The 20,087-nt window shown below is 47.1% G+C and overlaps 1 protein-coding gene across 2 annotated transcripts in view; it reads right to left on the bottom strand.

The window, feature by feature from the left end:
- Positions 1 to 20,087, bottom strand: part of PEBP4 (phosphatidylethanolamine binding protein 4) — a 95,525-nt gene that overhangs the window by 35,691 nt on the left and 39,747 nt on the right. The gene's annotated exons all lie outside the window — the stretch shown is intronic.

The following is a 20,087-nucleotide window of genomic DNA, read 5'->3' as shown; positions in this document are numbered from 1 at the left end:
CACAAGGCACCTCTGCACCGCACAAGCAGCAGCGTTCCTTACAGCGGCGCCGTGCGCTAGTTAAGCGCTTTCCTCCCTGCTCTGGGTAGAGTGGTGCAGTGTGCACTTGGTGCAATTTATATTTTCTGGTCTTTTGCTGGCACCGCAGCTGCGGCGCCGAGCGCTAGTGGTCTAGAGGGACTCTAGCCCCGAGTCTCTGAGGCAGAGTTCTGTGACCGTTAGCTAGTTCTCACCCAGCCGAGTCATGTGAGTATTAACAGGCTCTGGCATTTATTTCAGCAGCTCTGTGAGGTAACAGAGTTCGCTCCTGTGAATACCGGGTCAGCGGATATTCCCCCGGTGTTCACTTAGTTCTCCGCCATTACCGAGCAGCAGTTTACTATCTCTGCACGGTGGACCCCGGGCTGCGAACACACCTTATTCCATCTTTATTATTTGGTGCGTTCCGCAAGCCCGTAACATGCACCATTAGAATTATCGAATAAAATGAGCAATTTGCTCCTAAACATTCCATTGTGCCTAAACCTCCGCAACCATCTAGCACTTATACTGCTGCACTTCATCTAGAAGCAGACAGAGATATTTGATATTATGGATCGCATACCCAGATCAACCATAAAAAGTCTGGATGGAAGCAAGCACACAGAACATCTGACATTAGCAAACATTAGGCCCTCCTGTCCAGAGGATTCTACTGTTTGCCTAAGAAGCTCCGAGTCTGACCCTCTGTCTAAAGGGAGGTTGTATTCATGCATCTCTCCTGGCTTCTCAAGGTCCAATGTGATGCCCCCAGGAGTATGGCCACTACAGTGAATTTGCCTTCCTCCAGGGGGGTTAATGTCATGCTTGGAAGCAGTGAAGGGTCTCTCTCGCAGTTAACCTATACATGCAACACAGTTCCACTCCATGCCAGCAGGGGCGACTCTGAACCGGAGTTGAGGGGAGGAGTGCTCTCTGAGGGCCAAGAGGAAAGAGTGGTCAGTTAGTGTGAGGAGGTCCACGTGTGCAGACGTGTGGAGAGAAGCTGGAGGTTGAGCTGAGGAAAGAGAGCTCCCTCACAGCGAGAGCGCATGAACTGGAGCCTGGTCTCCACGGTTGTACGGATACTAACGGTCCTGCAACAGACACCAGAGGAGTAGGAGGCTGTAAATGCCCTACTCCCATCTAAGACTCGGAGGCACAACAGCACGGAGTAAGCCAAGAGAGGAATAGCGACTACAGCTGTCTGCCATACGAGGAGTGCTAGTAGAAGAGAATTAGGAGGAACTTCATTCCTTCATTTCATTCAAATAAGCGCTAAGAAGGAGACTGCACAGCCCTTCTGCTGAGAGAGAATCCTGAGCTGCTTTCAGGCTAGCCTGCTCCAGTACCATCTGTAATCTGGACCCTGGACTGCATTTATCAAGTAAAGGTACAGAAATTGCACCCTGCTGTGTCTTTGTCTGCTTCCTACCCTTCCGGCACTGCTACATCTCCGTGCCAGCCACATCTACACTGCCCTGGGACTACAGCTTCACCTGTGGGGAGCTTGTACATCTTTGCTGCACCATATCATCAGTCCCAGTGGATCTGCATGCAGCGTCGGCTTAACATCTTCATTGCCGAACACCACAGGTGGCGTCACGAACTATTCCATTAACTACATTCCACCATTTCAATTCCCCCATTACTTGGGCACCCAGGGCCACGGACCGGGTCACTGCTGCTGTGACACATCCTGCTGACACCGGCCCGGTACCGAGTACCCCACAGCCCGGGAGGGCGACCCAACTTGGCGTCACGTACAGGATTACGGAGCCCGGTACCTCCCCCCCCGGGTCCTGTGTGCCATAGACTGTGCTTGTGTAAAAGAGTGCGTGAAATTGGCGCCAATTGCCGCGCTGCTTGGCGCTCGCAGGAAGAAAGAGGGGCGGGCCTTCGCGGGCGGAGCCTGCCACAGAGCGCGAAGAAGTGAAGTGCCGCGTGGGAAGAGAGGACAGCGCGCGAGAAGTGGAAGAGCTGAGGCCTACAGCCCGGAGCGTCGGGCCTGCGAAGCGGCCGCTGGTGAGCTCACACAACCCCTGGCTAACGTTAACTAGGAGGGGAAGAGAATGTCTGTGCAGAGCAACAATGCAGCGGCGACACCTTCGCCAACCCTGCAGCGCCGCAAGGAGTAGCGCCCGCCGCAGCGGTCCCCATAATGCCGCTGTCTATGCCCTACCTTCCGGGAGCGGCCTGGCTACCGCAATACTCGGGTGAGTCACATACCCTGAGTGAATTTAAAGCAAGACTGTGCAGTTTGTTTAAAGTATACCCTTTGTCTGAAAGCCAGAAAGTGAACATCCTTATTGGACAGCTAATGGGTGCAGCACAAAGAGGTGAAAGCCTGGCAGGACACTGACAAAGAGACTGTTAGAAAGATTCTAGCCAAGCTGAGAAGCACCTTTGACACCCGCACTGCAGCTGAAATCAAGATACGATTCTTTAGATGTAAGCAGAGAATGCCGGACAGTATAAGGGACTATGCTCTTAACCTGCAGGAGGAGCTGCGAGCAGTTAAGCAAGTTGATCCTGACAGTGTGAAGGACGAAGATAAACTGTTAAAGGAGCAGTTCATTGAAGGACTCCTATCCAGTACCCAAAGAGGACAGTTGCGCATTATAACCCTGCAAAACCCTGATCTGGACTTTGCTGATTTTAAAGGGAAGGTGCCGTGTTTTTTCATAATTTAATGTAAAAAAGAAAATAGTATAAAAAGATATTGTCCCCTAAGCTTGACTCAGTGGTGCGTATGGATTTTTTTTTTTCTGTAGTAATGCAGCCACTGGCGGCTGCCATCTTACCTCTCCGGCTGCTGAACGACACTTTCCATGCTCATTTACGGCAGTCCCTGGGCATAAGAGACAATAGTCGGCTGCCGACCCTATCTCTTTCATTGCAGCTGCATCAGGAGTGAAATGGGCACGCCTCTGTGGGCAGCTCAATTCACAGCTGTAGGTGTGGCCAGGCGCCATCTTATTAGAGGCCAGTGCTTTTCTTTTAGCTCCATTTACACTCTATTGCAAGCCCTGTTATCACTGATGCTGTACTGTTCCAGCATAACAGGGCTTGGATGTTCACTCTGCACATACCAGCTGTAGAAGAGGAACCAGGACGAGCTCCTGGACACCAAGCTGCTCTTTCCAAATCACACGGCCAGCTGCTGCCCCTGCAAAACATAGGAGGAGCTGCTCCCTGCTGTTTCAAAACACTTGGCCATCTGCTGGACATCTAATCCTCTCCTGTGTGATACTGACTGCTGAGCCCTGTATCTAATCCTCTCCTGTGTGATACTGTGTGCTGAGCCGTGTATCTAATCCTCTCCTGTGTGATACTGTCTGCTGAGTCGTGTATCTAATCCTCTTCTGTGTGATACTGACTGCTGAGCCGTGTATCTAATCCTATGTGATACTGTCTGCTGAGCCGTGTATCTAATCCTCTCCTGTGTGATACTGTCTGCTGAGCCGTGTATCTAATCCTCTCCTGTGTGATACTGACTGCTGAGCCGTGTATCTAATCCTATCCTGTGTGATACTGTCTGCTGAGCCGTGTGTCTAATCCTCTCGTGTGTGATACTGTCTGCTGAGCCGTGTATCTAATCCTCTCCTGTGTGATACGGTCTGCTGAGCTGTGTATCTAATCCTCTCCTGTGTGATACTGGCTGCTGAGCTGTGTATCTAATCCTCTCCTGTGTGATACTGGCTGCTGAGCCGTGTATCTAATCCTCTCCTGTGTGATACTTACTGCTGAGCTGTGTATCTAATCCTATCCTGTGTGATACTTTCTGCTGAGCCGTGTATCTAATCCTATTCTGTGTGATACTGACTGCTGAGCCGTGTATCTAATCCTATCCCGTGTGATACTGCTCTCCTGAAATACTCTGTGCTGCTGTCACCCTGCTCCTCCACCATATATCTCCCTCTGTGCCCCCCATAGACCAGCACACTGCTCTCCTGAAATACTCTGTGCTGCTGTCACCCTGCTCCTCCACCATATATCTACCTCTGTGACCTCCCCCATAGACCAGCACACTGCTCTCCTGAAATACTCTGTGCTGCTGTCACCCTACTCCGAGAATCCTTGCTGCCTGCCATCCTCGGTGACCGAAGACCCCATTCCTCTCCTCAGATCCCGTCCTGGCGATGGTGGAAGGAGCAGGGCGACAGCAGCACAGAGTATTTCAGGAGAGCAGTGTGCTGGTCTATGGGGGGCGCCCTGTTCGGTGCCAGGGATTGTACATAGAGTGCTGTGTTTTATACACATGGATGGACCATCTGCTTGTCTGCTCCACAGAAATCCAGGAAACATTTCTGCTGATTGATGACCTGTCCTGATCAAGACTTTGCATGCAAAGACAGTCAGTAACTTTGCAGGCCCCATCAAAATAGCTGCTCACTGTGTTCCTAAATGTCATCCTCTCTTTTCTCTTAGCAAACACCCAGAAGGGGAGGAGAGGAGTGACATCACACCCGTGTCAGCAGATTCCGCCCATAATTACTGCAGTGCAGTAATGTGAGCTAGTTGTACACTAGGTTTTTGTGCCAAATTTCAGTAGCTGCTCCCCCTAGTGTTAACAAGTGGAAATGCCAAACTTTTTAAAATTATTTTTCATATTTTACAAAATTAAAAACATGATAATATTTAAGAAAATGTAAACATTAATTCTTCACATTTTTTCAATTGCTGAAAAAAATTTTTTTGGATGGCACCTTCCCTTTAAGGACAGGGCTATTCGGGTCCTGCAGGAATCAACTGACAGCCGTCCAGCGCCCCCTAGGCGCCCAGCGATCACCTACCATCAGGAAGCAACCTCTTTTCCTTCCATCCCTGTGGAGGCTGATGCACAGACTCTGGATAAAGATCCTACAGAAGAGCTGCGTCTTCAGGTCTAGGAGTTGACCAGAGGGATGGCTGCACTTACTAAAACCGTGCAGTCCCTGCAGGTGTCCTCCAAAGAAAAGATCCAGCTTGCTTCCAGTCCAGAGGATGTCCCGTGGCTCCGGAGGAGGAGAACCCCGCCACTCCGAGGAAGGAATGATGATCGCTATGACAAGGACGGATGTCCCATCTGTCGTCGCTGCTACAAGGCCGGTCATCTTGCAAGATTTTGTCCTTTAAACGAGCAACCCCTGGGGCAGAGGGCCAATCCCCAGGAGTAGGACCACAAGGCCCAAGGAACTGGCGAGCCAAGTATGTGGGAGGGAGACCGATCCTTCCTGTGGTGATTGACGGCATCTCCATGAATGCTTTGTTGGACACTGACTCCAGGTGACCACCATGCCCTATATCCTCTACAAGCGGTATTGGGCTGATTCTGAACTTACCCGTGGCCCCACGGATGAACTAACAGTAGTTGCCAGTAATGGCCAGTCTTTGCCGCAGATAGGATGTAAAGAAATTACTGTTAAAGTGGGGAGGGTGGAGTTAAAATTTCAAGGTCTGATAGTTGTGGATATTGATCGACGTGAATGTAATCCCATGATGACTCTTGGTACAAATGTAATTGAAAATTGTCTTTCCGAGGTTATTGTCTTGTTGCAACAGGTGGCTGAGACTGCTGGTTCCAGTGAACAACGAGTCCTGCAGAAGGAGATCCGAGCCCTGATGCAAAGACAACAGGTAGAACTCTCTGGCGGAGAAATTGGCAGCGTCAGAGTGAGTGATCCCTTCTCCATTGCAATACCCCCCAGATGTGAAATGTTGATTTGGTGTCGGGCAGCCATAGGCCTCAGAGGGAAGGATTACCAGGCATTGGTAGAGCCAGTATATTCTGATAGCAGGCCCACTGTCCTGACAGCCAGAGGGGTGGTTGATGTACGTAAAGGGAGAGTACCTGAACGCCTTTTGAATTGTGGGGAGGAGGAGGCCACAATACCTCGGTACGCCACAGTTGCCAAGCTGCTCACTGTTAATAACAACTCTTTGCAGGCAGCAGAGCCTTTGGTCTCATCCGATCAGGTGGAGGACAATGGCTCTGCGAAGCAGCTGGAGGAGTGGTGCCAGCAACTGCAGGTGGGGACTGACTACACCTTCATACCAGAAAAATGGGGTTTACAGAGTGACACAAGAATATGAGCGGGTATTCAGTAAACACTCACTAGATTTTGGGCAGGCAAAAGGGGTTCAACATCATATCCCCACTGGAGATCATCCACCCATTAAAGAAAGGTACCGGCCTATACCCCCAACACCATACCAATGTGCAAAAGGGATGTTGAGAGAGATGAAGGAAGCAGGGGTTATCAGAGACAGTTGTAGCCCTGGGCAGCTCCAATAGTTTTTGTAAAGAAAAAGGATGGTACCATGAGAATGTGTGTTGACTACAGGAAAATTAACAGCATTACACATAAAGATGCCTACCCATTACCTAGAATTGAAGAGTCATTGGCTGCACTTAAAACTGCTAAGTACTTTTCCACCTTAGATCTCACTAGTGGGTATTGGCAGGTTCCCGTGGCAGAGGCAGACAAGGAGAAAACAGCATTTACCACTCCATTGGGTCTCTGTGAGTTCAACTATATGCCATTCGGGCTTTGCACTGCCCCAGGAACATTTCAAAGGCTGATGGAGTGCTGCCTGGGACACATGAACTTTGAGACAGTCCTGTTGCACCTTGATGATGTCATTGTTTTCTCCAAGACTTATGAAGATCATCTGGAGCACCTGGCTGAGGTGTTTGAAGCCTTGTTCAATTTTGGCCTAAAGGTGATGCCTTTCAAATGCCACCTCCTGAAGCCCAAGGTACAGTACCTCGGTCATGTAGTGAGTGCAGAAGGTGTGGCACCAGATCCTGACAAAGTCACAGTCATCCGGGACTGGCCAAAGCCCAGCAACCTCCATGAAGTACGCCAATTCCTCGGGTTGGTAGGCTACTACCGAAGGTTCATCAAAGGCTTCACTGAAATAGCCACTCCTATGCAAAATCTTCTGGTGGGGCAGTCCAAGAAAGCCAAACAGAAGAATTCCACATTTGAATGGACTGAGGAGTTGGAGAGGTCCTTCACCAGACTAAAGATGGCTCTCACAGGAGTTGAAGTTCTGGCCTACCCAGATTATGACAAACCCTTTGTGTTGTATACTGATGCCAGCAACGTGGGACTTGGAGCAGTACTGTCGCAGGCACAGAATGGCAAAGAAAGAGTGATCTCCTACGCCTGCAGGAAGCTTCGTCCCACTAAAAGGAACCCAGACAACTACAGTTCTTTCAAGCTGGAGTTCCTCGCCATAGTCTGGGCTGTGACTGAAAGGTTCAAGCATTACCTAGCTTCAGCCAAGTTTACCATTTTTACGGACAACAACCCGTTGACTCACTTGGACACTGCAAAACTAGGTGCACTGGAGCAGCGATTGATGGCTCGGCTGTCTAACTATGAGTTTACCATCAAGTACCGAGCAGGGCACAAGAATGCCAATGCTGATGCGCTGTCCAGAATGCCTAATCTGCCAGATGCAGGAGAAGACCCTGAGGCTCTTGAAGAAATAGAGTTACCTCCCTTCCACCGGCCACTTGCGGCCCAATGTGCTCAAGGAGTGAGAAACAGACGGTCTAGCTTGAAAGTGGTCACCCCTAAATCCATTGCCCCATCATGACTTGGCAGAAACTCAGGATAATGACCCCGCAGTCCGCCTGGTGAAGGAGCTACTGTCACAAGCTGACTCACACCCAGAGTCGAATGCTCCTGAAGAAACTCAGCAGTTGTGGAAGGAAAGAGGTCGGCTGTTCAATTATGAAGCAAAGCTGTGTCGGAGGAGTATCAATGCCCACACTCATGAGCTGGTTTGGCAGGTGATAGTCCCAAAGAGAGAGGCATCAATGGTCCTGGAAGCATACCACAATGGAGCTGGACACTTCGGATGGAAGAAGTTGGAAGCATTGCTCCAGGAGAGGTTCTACTGGGCTGGTATGAGGAAAGCCATGGAGAGGTGGTATCGGGAGTGTGGACAATGTAACCTGCGCAGAAAGGATCGAGACAGCCAGAGGGCTCCTCTGCAGCAAATCATCACCAAACAGCCACTTGAGTTGGTAGCCCTGGACCATGTGAAGCTGGTTCCAAGCCGGTCAGGCTACATCTATGCTCTTACCATTGTGGACCACTACTCAAGATTCCTGGTAGTTGTGTCTGTCAAAGATCAAACAGCCAGGACAGCAGCCAGAGCATTCCAACAGCACTTCTGTAGACCACATGGATATCCTGAGCAAGTGCTTACAGACCAAGGTCCCGCCTTTGAGGCAGAAGTGTTCCAGGAATTCTGTAACTTGTATGGTTGTAAGAAGATCCGGAGAACACTGTATCACCCACAGACCAATGGCATGTGTGAGAAGAAGAACCAGGTAGTGATTGACCTGCTGAAAACCTTGCCTTTGGAGGAGAGGAATCTGTGGCCAGAAAAGTTGCCAGATCTGGTAGACCTCTACAGCCATATTCCAGTGAACTCCACCAACTGTACTCCAGCATACCTAATGAGAGCGAGGCCTGGTAAACTGCCTATTGATTTGGACATGGGAGTCCTTATGCCTGAGGTGACATCCCCAGATGCTGACTGGGATACAGAAAGACAACAGCAGTACAGAAGAGTACAAGAATGTGTCGAAAAGAGTTTGGCCCAGGCAAGACAAAAGCAAGAAAGGCACTACAATCAGCATGCACCTGCAGTTCCCTTGTCACCAGGAGAACAAGTCCTCAAGAGGAAAAGAAGACTGCATAAGCTGGATGATCAATGGGAAGCTGAACCCTATACCGTTCTACCCTCAAATTTTGATAATAACAAGGTGTGCCTTATTAGTAAAGATGGAGGAGAAACCTCAGCAGCCGTATCAAGGGATCATTTGAAATTATGCACTGACCAGTTAAGATAAAGAATGGAAGAACAAGGTAACGTCCAACCCATAGAGGAAGAAAAGATCAGCACCATACTTGGAGAATTCCCTGCAAATTGGACTAAAGTAAATTATGCAATAGTGGTGCCAGTGTTGACATTTCCCCAATTGGTAGCACAGGAAGAAGGGACTCAAGAAAATCCTGAAGATCAGGAAAATCAGGCAGCAGAAGCCAAACCAGCAGTGGAGCCAGAGAACCCTCGCCCTGCCAGTGGTGAACCTGTTATGCCCATGGTGAGTCTAAGAGTCCACAGACAGTCTAGTATCCCTGTGCCATGTAGAACCACCAGTAGTGTATCCAGTACATTACACACTACACCAGCATTACGCAGGTCTACCCGTACTACACAATGTATACCACCCATCAGATATCGTATATAGCTAAGTTAATGTAAATGTTGAAATTGTGTGTATATATATATATATATGTAACTGTTCTCAAGTTTTGTGCCTACAGGTAATCTGTAAGAGTTGCCTTTGGAATTTGCCAGTTTTGTTTTATGGACATTGTACCACAGGACTTGTGTGGTCACCAACTTGTATATAGTTCACCATTTGCCCAGGAATGGACCATGGACATTGATGCTTGGACTTGTCATCATAGGACTATTTTTGGAGCTTCTGGTTTTTGTAAATTTTTCCCTTTTTACAAAACTTGTACGATTATAATTGTTCACATTGTCTAACTGTTTATATGTTTTTCATGTTTTGTTCAGCCCAGGAGTGTTGACTTGCACTAGGGGGGAATGTGGCGCCCCCAGGAGCATGGCCGCCACAGTGACTTTGCCTTCCTCCAGGGGGGTGATGTCATGCTTGGAAGCAGTGAAGGGTCTCTCTCGCAGTTAACCTATACATGCAACACAGTTCCACTTCAGGCCAGCAGGGGGGACTCTGAACCGGAGTTGAGGGGAGGAGTGCTCTCTGAGGGCCAAGAGGAAGGAGTGGTCAGTTAGTGTGAGGAGGTCCACGTGTGCAGACGTGTGGAGAGAAGCTGGAGGTTGAGCTGAGGAAAGAGCTCCCTCACAGCGAGAGCACAAGAACTGGAGCCTGGTCTCTACGGTTGTACGGATACTAACGGTCCTGCAACAGACACCAGAGGAGTAGGAGGCTGTAAATGCCCCACCCCATCTAAGACTCGGAGGCACAACAGCACGGAGTGAGCCAAGAGAGGAATAGCGGCTACAGCTGTCTGCCATACAAGGAGTGCTAGTAGAAGAGAATTAGGAGGAACTTCAGTGTAACTCTGTACTAGGAGTACTTCATTCAAATAAGTGCTAAGAAGGAGACTGCACAGCCCTTCTACTGAGAGAGAATCCTGAGCTGCTTCCAGGCTAGCCTGCTCTTGTACCATCTGTAATCAGGACCCTGGATTGCATTTATCAAGTAAAGGTACAGAAATTGCACCCTGCAGTGTCTTTGTCTGCTTCCTACCCTTCCGGAACTGCTACATCCCCGTGCCAGCCACATCTACACTGCCCTGGGACTACACCTTCACCTGTGGGGAGTTTGTACATCTTTGCTGCAACATATCATCAGTCCCAGTGGATCTGCATGCAGCGTCGGCTTAACATCTCACTTGCCGAACACCACAGGTGGCGTCACGAACCATTAACTACATTCCACCATTTCAATTCCCCCATTACTTGGGCGCCCAGGGCCACGGACCGGGTCACTGCTACTGTGACACATCCCGCTGACACCGGCCCGGTACCGAGTACCCCACAGCCCTGGGAAGGCGACCCACCAGCCATGGGGTCTACCCCCTGCCTTTAGAAGAAGAAGGTTTGGTGTGGACTCTGCATAAGTGGGAAGGTGCTGGTTGAACTGGGTAGTAACTCAAGTAGTAGTCCGAAGAAAATCAACCACCTGAAGACTTAGGAAATTTTATAATGTTGACATTTAATTTGTGCAAGCAGCAAAAAAATACAGTGCTGGATACGGGGACATATGCGACTAGTATTAAAGACATAGATGTTTTGAAACGTCCCGGACCTTTTTCAAATAGTCGCTGCGCGGTACACCAATATCCCCCTCTCTTTGGATACAGCAACTATTTGAAAAAGACCCGGGATGTGTGGAAAAGTTGACATCTTTGATACTCGTCGCTTATGTCCAAATATCCAGCACCGCACGTGTGCGCATAAATCTACTTTTTATATAGATCTACTGTTTTTTTTTTTTTACTCTTTATTTTTTAATTTAGCCATTGCATTGACAACTCCTTTGTGTCATAGTGTCTCATTGTGAGATACGGTAATTAAAAATACTAGGTATTACTTTCATGTATGTATGCATGCCACGGAAACGCATCAAAAACACATGTAATCCCCACGTGACTATATCAAAGTTTTGCAAGAGCCAAATTCCAGGAAGTATCAAAAACAAAATAGCTTTATTTAAAACATGACAAACCAACAAGAGACAACAATGCAGTGTCAAAAATGGGAAGAAAACACAATTAAAAAAATACAAGTAAAATCTGCAACATCAAAAAAATCACCAAAAGCTCATCATGGAAATGTAGCCCAAGTGAGAATGGTTTGTGAAATTATCATACTGAACTCCGTAAGGATGAAAAATATTTCTGGATTTTGCAGTGGATGATCAGTGGAAAAATCAGTATTTTGTGACGAGTGATATGAAAAAAATGCAGTCTAATATCATTGCCCGTAGTAACGCTAGCCCGGTCTTCCCCCAGCCCAGCCCTTGGGCAATGTAAGTCTGGTCTCCCCCCTGTCCTTTGGCAATGATGGCCTGATTTTCTCCCAGCCCTTTGGCAAAGCTAGACTGGTCTCCCTCCTGTTCGCTGGCAACACTGGCCTGGTTTTCCCCCAGCCCTCTGGCAACGCTGGCCTGGTTTTTCCCCAGCCCTCTGGCAACGCTGGCCTGGTTTTCCCCCAGCCTTCTGGCAACGCTGGCCTGGTTTTCCCCCAGTCCTCTGGCAACGCTGGCCTGGTTTTCCCCCAGCTCTCTGGCAACGCTGGCCTGGTTTTCCCCCAGCCCTCTGGCAACGCTGGCCTGGTTTTCCCCCAGCCCTCTGGCAACGCTGGCCTGGTTTTCCCCCAGCCCTCTGGCAACGCTGGCCTGGTTTTCCCCCAGCCCTCTGGCAACGCTGGCCTGGTTTTCCCCCAGCCCTCTGGCAACGCTGGCCTGGTTTTCCCCCAGCCCTCTGGCAACGCTGGCCTGGTTTTCCCCCAGCCCTCTGGCAACGCTGGCCTGGTTTTCCCCCAGCCCTCTGGCAACGCTGGCCTGGTTTTCCCCCAGCCCTCTGGCAACGCTGGCCTGGTTTTCCCCCAGCCCTCTGGCAACGCTGGCCTGGTATTCCCCCAACCCTCTGGCAACGCTGGCCTGGTTTTCCCCCAGCCCTCTGGTAACACTGGCCTGGTTCCTCCCAGCCCTCTGGTAACACTGGCCTGGTCTCCCCCATGCCCTCTGGCAACACTAGCCTGGTCCCCCTTCCGTCCTCTGCAAACGCTAGCCTGGTCCCCCCCACCGTCCCCTGGCAAAGCTGGCCTGGTTCCTCCCAGCCCTCTGGCAACACTAGCCTGGTTTGCCCGCAGCCCCTTGGCAACGCTAGCCTATTCCCTCTCCAGTCCTGGGACCAGTGCCACACTCTGCATTCTGACTCTTTGGGCACTATGACTGTGCCTGCAATTTCAACAGCAGGACCATGTAAGTAGCAGGACCTCTACTACACAGCCGGGACTTTGATGCAACTGCTGGGATCAGAGATAACTCATATCTTGGCAGTTTAACAATGTAGATGCTACTGTCAAAAGGGACTGTAGCATCTTAGGTGTGTAACAAGAGGGACAGGTCTGCCCTGCACACAGACACATTACGGGTGATATTTCCTACAATACTACCTCCATATCCCATCATCTGATTCAGCAGACCACAATTTTTTTCTCACGATGGATTAATACAGACTCAAACGAAAAAAAAAACAAAAAACTGGTGCTAGATCTAACATTTCCCGGGCTGTCTGCTTGTTGTCAGTTTGAACCTTGATTATTTACATCCTGATGATGCAAATTTGTGAAGGACATGGCTCGGTAATACCCAGTCGGTATGGTATAGTTACCAGAGCGCACCGCTGTGATCATAACATCAGACATTGTTAGCCACTAGAAATTAGCTCTGAAGATTATGACAGCAAGCAGAGATCTTGAGAACTTTGATACAGTAATGGTATTGAGAAATAGTCTAAAAAAAAAAAAGATTGCTGTACCAAATAACTAAGCTATACCTATACACAATCAATAGTATAGGAGAAAATGTCCACGTTGCTGGGGGACCGACTGCTGGTGTCCCAACTGATCCTCAGACCGGGACTAATAACGGAGCAGTGGTCGATCATGGGGATCTCCGCTCGATCGCTGTGACTGGTAGGGTCAGTCATTTTTGGAAGTCCTATGGAGAAGGAATGGGCTTTTCATAACCCCATTTTGGGAGTCCCAATAGTCGGACCCCAAAGAGTTCAAAAGTTATCCCCCATACCCTATCCTATCCTATTAATAGGGGATCATAGAATGGTAGAGTTAGAAGGGACCTCCTGGGCCATCTGGTCCAACCCCCTGCTCAAAGCAGGATTCGCTAAATCATCCCAGTCAGATGTCTGTCCAGCCTCTGTTTGAAGACTTCCATTGAAGGAGAACTCACCACTTCTCGTGGCAGCCTGTTCCACTCATTGATCACTCTAACTGTCAAAAAGTTTTTTCTAATATCTAATCTGTGTCTCCTCCCATTCAGTTTCATCCCATTGCTTCTAGTCTTTCCTTGTGCAAATGAGAATAAAGTTGATCCTTCTACAATGTGACAGCCCTTGAGATATTTGTAGACAGCTATTAAGTCTCCTCTCAGTCTTCTCTTTTGCAAACTAAACATTCCCAAATCCTGCATTTAGTAACTTGGAACAAAGTCTAACTTTTTACTGTAAAAACAAAAAAAAAAAAAATGAGCCACCAGTTTGGTTCCATATGGGATTGAAAAATCCATGCGCCTCCGCCGAAGCCTCATACTCACCAGGACTTGGCAGCAGATGATTTGTAGAATCAACCCAGGATTTCGCCCCTCTACATTAAGAGGTGAAATCCACAGGCTGAATTTCCGTGCAGAAAAAGGTACAGCGACAGCATGTCTGTCCCGTGTGGACGCACCATAAAGGGTTACGGTTACTGTGCTGCCTGTTATTACGCTGTTTTAACGACACACTGTTGGTGTCTCCGCCATTATCGGATTATGCAAACAGGACGCGGAAAGATCTCTGCGAGTTTATGGAATTAGATTTGACTATGAGATGTGTGGGCAATGCCACCAGGCGGGTGATGCAATGTCGCCTAAAATACTCGAGAGGGATCCTTACTTGTCCTGCGGGCAAACTGAGCCGTGCTACAAACTGGGCCTCAAATGGTCTCACAAAAAAAAATTGGCCTTGTATGATGGTATTATACTATCACTTTATGGCAGTAGTATTTAGTTATTGTACGGTTGTTATTTGGTCATTCTATAGCTGTATTATACTATCACTTTATGACATTACTCTTTAGTCACTGCAGGCTATTTGATTAGTGTATGGCATTGTTATATCATCACTTTATGACAGTACTATTTTATAACAGTATGGCTGTTACTTGGCCGTTGTATGGCGGTATTATACAGTTAGGTCCATATATATTTGGACAGAGACAACATTTTTCTAATTTTGGTTCTAGACATTACCACAATGAATTTTAAACAAAACAATTCAGATGCAGTTGAAGTTCAGACTTTCAGCTTTCATTTGAGGGAATCCACATTAAATTTGGATGAAGGGTTTAGGAGTTTCAGCTCCTTAACATGTGCCACCCTGTTTTTAAAGGGACCAAAAGTAATTGGACAATTGACTCCAAGGCTATTTCATGGACAGGTGTGGGCAATCCCTTCATTATGGCATTCTCAATTAAGCAGATAAAAGGCCTGGAGTTGATTTGAGGTGTGGTGCTTGCATTTGGAAGGTTTTGCTGTGAAGGAAACATGCGGTCAAAGGAGCTCTCCATGCAGGTGAAACAAGCCATCCTTAAGCTGCAAAAACAGAAAAAACCCATCCGAGAAATTGCTACAACATTAGGAGTGGCAAAATCAACAGTTTGGTACATCCTGAGAAAGAAAGAAAGCACTGGTGAACTCATCAATGCAAAAAGACCTGGGCGCCTACGGAAGATAACAGTGGTGGATGATCGCAGAATAATCTCCTCAGAACAGCCAACCAAGTGAACAACACTCTCCAGTAGGCGTATCAATATTCAAATCTACCATAAAGAGAAGACTGCATGAGAGTAAATACAGAGGGTTCACTGCACGGTGCAAGCCACTCATAAGCATCAAGAATCAAAAGGCTAGACTGGACTTTGCTAAAAAACATCTAAGAAAGCCAGCACAGTTCTGGAAGAACATTCTTTGGACAGATGAAACCAAGATCAACCTCTACCAGAATGATGGAAAGAGAAAAGTATGGTGAAGGCGTGGTACAGCTCATGATCCAAAGCCTACCACATCATCTGTAAAACACGGCGGAGGCAGTGTGATGGCTTGGGCATGCATGGCTGCCAGTGGCACTGGGTCACTAGTGTTTATTGATGATGTGACACAGGACAGAAGCAGCCGAATGAATTCTGAGGTATTCAGAGCCATACTGTGTGCTCAGATCCAGCCAAATGCAGCCAAACTGATTGGTCGTCGTTTCATACTACAGATGGACAATGACCCAAAACATAAAGCCAAAGCAACCCAGGAGTTTATTAAGCAAAGAAGTGGAATATTCTTGAATGGCCAAGTCAGTCACCTGATCTCAACCCAATTGAGCATGCATTTCACTTGTTAAAGACTAAGCTTCAGACAGAAAGGCCCACAAACAAACAGCAACTGAAAACCACCGCAGTGAAGGCCTGGCAGAGCATCACAAAGGAGGAAACACAGCGTCTGGTGATGTCCATGAGTTCAAGACTTCAGGCAGTCATTGCCAACAAAGGGTTTTCAACCAAGTACTAGAAATGAACATTTTATTTACAATTATTTAATCTGTCCAATTACTTTTGGTCCCTTTAAAAACAGGGTGGCACATGTTAAGGAGCTGAAACTCCTAAACCCTTCATCCAATTTTAATGTGGATACCCTCAAATGAAAGCTGAAAGTCTGAACTTCAACTGCATCTGAATTGTTTTGTTTAAAATTCATTGTGGTAATGTCTAGAACCAAAATTAGAAAAATGTTGTCTCTGTACAAATATATATGGACCTAACTGTACTATCACTGCATGGCAGCACAATTTGATCACTGTAGGTTATTTGGTTTTAGTGTATGGCGGTATTATACTGTCTATTTATGGCAATACTATTTGATAACAGTATGGCTGTTAATTGGTCATTGCATGGCAGTATTATACTATCACTTTATAGCATTACCATTTGAACACTGTAGGCCATTTGGCTAGTGTCTGGCGGTATTATGCTATCACTTTATGGCACTACTGTTTGATTACTGTAAGGCTGTTATTTGGTTAGTGTATTGTGGCATTATACAATCACTTTAATGTCGTACTATATAAACACTATAGGTTATTTGGTTAGTGTGTGGCTGTATTATACTCTTACTTTATGGCAGTATTATTTGATCACAGCACGACCGTTATTTGATTACTGTATGGTGGTTTTATACTATCACTGTATGTCGGTAATATTTGATTATTATAGGTTGTTATACGTTTACGGTATATTTTGATATGTAATTAACACAATACAATTATTTATACAATAAACAATATAATTGTGTGACTAATAGTCAGGGGTAAACAGCCCATATATAAGAAGTGTCTACCCTTGCATGGTGCTCCAGGCGATATCAGAACCACTTCCTCGACCTCCCTTCATTCATCCTTCTATAGTCTAGGTAGCACTAACAGAAATGTGAGGCGCTGGCTGAAAAAAAACAAAAAACAAAACACGATCTATTTTTTTTATGCAAAATTTCTTTGCATTGATAAAATAAAGAGCCCCTGATAATGAATGTGATCATTAATGTGTTAGGAAGGGAAAATTAGTAAATGGCATCATTAAGTGACTGCTGGGCCCCCTGCTGTCACAGTGCGGGTACTGCACCGCCTGTCACACCAGTGGCAGCTGCAGCAGTAGGGAGAGATGCGGCTTATTAAGGGTGTATTGGTTTTTATTTCTTTTAGGTGTGCTGTCCAAGTGGAGGCGGAGGGACCCCCATTCCACCCACCGCCCCCTCTCTTCAAATTTCATGCTATCTGTCCTCCTCTGCAATGGAGAAAACCATTCGGGCTTCCCCTGCATGTGGGGGCTGCAGGGAAGATACCAGAGACGTCCGGATGGGAAAGAGGAAGCTAGGTTAATACAGGCTTTGTAACACAGAGAGTCATTTTCATAGTAAAATGGGTTAAATCACACGGGAAAAACAACGTGAAGCGCCCTCCGATGTCAGATAGAGAGGTACGGATTAGACGTACCAGCTGATGACATCACAACCTGCCAGTGACATCATACTGCAACCTGCGGCTCCACAATAACTACCCCCCCTCTACCTTTCATATCAGCCCTAATATTTCTTTAGAACTATCCAAGTTTGCTGAATAACGTCTGTTGTTCGCTGTTATCAGCCACTTAGAACCGACTGCAGCATTTTTTTCTCCAATGGAATAAGTGCGAAACATATGTCACATGTCCGCCATTCTCACGCCAGTTTCAGACCCAAAACTGACGGCAACAGAGACTTCCCTCCTGAAAAATGACCGTGCGTTAATATCACAACACAGTGGAAATGTCACCGGACGCTTTCTCACTGATGAATGGTCCGATAAGTAGGAAATGACTGCAACTTAAGTTTTCCCCCCATTCTTTTGACCCAGGTTGGCCCGGATCATCACTCTCTCCATTTGCTCCTTTGGTTGCAGATGGATTGTGTCAGTGTCCGGAGAGGAATAAAGTAAACTCAGCAGCAGTGTTAATATGATCCATACATCAGGCAGCGGACGGCGGGAATCGCTGCCATTTATCAGCACTGAGTGGTCGCTGCTGAGCTTGGCAAGGCCGGCACGATGGACTCATCATTAACTTACGGTATATATTGGAGAGCTCGGCATGAAGCCACAGAGAACAGCACCCAAGGAGAAGGGTGTACTACACCCATTGTGCACAGGGACAATGGAAAGCAATCTGACATAAAGGTATCTGGTCACCAAGATATTGCCCTTCAATTAGGGGGATCTCATTAAAAGACACTCACATCCCAAATGACCTTTACACTTATGTAAGAAAGATTAAAAGGATTGCCTCAACTGGAGAATCCCTTCTATGTGCCGAGTTGCTCCAGTCAATAACTAGGGATATTTTTCACTTGCAAATCAGAGTTGTATCAGATGCGGAAAATCTGCAGGTAAATAACGCACGCGGGTTTTAGTGCATTTCCCATGTCCTTTTCTTTTAGCAGCAGCAGGGGCCGCAAAACGTCCCACACACGTGCACGCGGATGACACACAGGGATGTCATCTGTGCGACACATACCGGCGCATGATAAGCAGCTGTACAGTTAGCGCTGTTCCCCGGCGGCAGGTGCTCAAGACTGCTCGCATCATTCTCCCCTTCCGGTACCGAAAATACCAAGCTGTGTGAAACCGGCCTTAGGCTGGGGTCACACGAGCGATGATTCTGTCATGCCACAGAATCGGGCGGAGTATGCCAATGACATTGTCAGAGTCTGAGTGTCCTCTTAGTGTGATCCGGTTCACTCGCATGAGAGATAACAGCACAGGTGAGAAGATGGAGAACTTAATTTCTCCATCTTCTCCATTGTCTGGACTTGTAAGGGTGCATGATCTGAAGTCTGGAGCCATGAGTCGTTTGTTTTCTTTTTGCGTTTTTTTTCGGCATGAGAAACCAATCGCAGATCTGCACTTCCGCGTGGTATAACCATGGGTCAATAAAACCTATATAACTGAATTTTCTCCCTGTAGCTGCTGCAGTAAGCCAGTCCTTTACCGCAGACTCTCTCTCTATATCAGGAGTTAAATAGCATTTCTGGACATGACAGGTTCCCTTTAATGTATGCACCAATATATGAGCCTATTGTTGCCATAGTTGGTCTTCATTGCTTTATTCCATTATTACGGTCTGACTTAAGATCTGAAATAGGGTTAGATCCAAAATCTATGCTAGCAGCCCCCCTGCACATCCACATACATCCCCCTAAATTCTGTATGAAAAACAGCACAGTAACTAAGGGGAGGGTCTTTGTTACCTAGAGCAACCAATCACAGAGCAGCTTTCATTTCACCTGGTCAGTTTACGAAATGAAAGCTGAGCTGTGACTGGTTGCTATGGGCAACAAAGCCAATTATCCTTTTAGACACTTTTGAGACCTGAATCCTGTAATTCTGCATCACCAGTGCCCGCTATAATCATTCCACTGACCTAACACTGCCATCTAGTGGACAGAGCTAAACATTGTTCTTAAAAGTATTCCGCTATAATCTATGCAATCTGCTCCCCTATTCATGGCGGAGGCTAATATTCTGAGGGATCAAGAGATGGAGAACAGACTAGTTATAAAAAAAAAATTTTTAAAAAATGGTGAAACACTTCCAGCTCCTTTTTATGAAAGTCTAATGATGACTGGTTTAGCAGCTCAGCTCCATTGAGGTGAATGGGACTCCGATAAGATACCAGTAAAACCCTGTACACAGGAGTGGGGCTGTTCTCAGAAATAAAGCAACCATATTTATCTAACATTTTCAGTGTATTTAACAGAAAGGCAAATAGAGTTACCAAATAAGCTTTGTTTGCTACTACAAGTCAAACAAAGCTCTCCATGCAAATTAGGTATGAGCCCTTAAAGAGGGCTTCCCACCTCGGTCCTAAAAGCAGCAGATCCAGAAGATCAATTATCCAAATCAAATTGGTAACCGGTGCTTGTGTCAAGTAATCTGTCACTCCAGCTAATAAGATGATGGCACAGAGCGGGATTGTCTACCTATAGACATCAATAGCTTATACTGAAGGGGGTGTCCTAATGAGAAAATCCATATATACCGAGGTACATACAACCAACACGGGAGCCCTAAACGGTACAATACAATTATATTTTCCTCGCTCCCCCTCCAGGAGGAAAGTAAATGTCTGGCCCATCAGCATCAGTT

This window comes from Dendrobates tinctorius, unplaced genomic scaffold (assembly GCF_039654945.1).
Source record: "Dendrobates tinctorius isolate UK_male_01 unplaced genomic scaffold, ASM3965494v1 ptg000104l, whole genome shotgun sequence".
NCBI lineage: Eukaryota > Metazoa > Chordata > Amphibia > Anura > Dendrobatidae > Dendrobates > Dendrobates tinctorius.
Note: the sequence above shows the minus strand (reverse complement) of the source record. Positions and strands in the feature narration are given on the sequence as shown.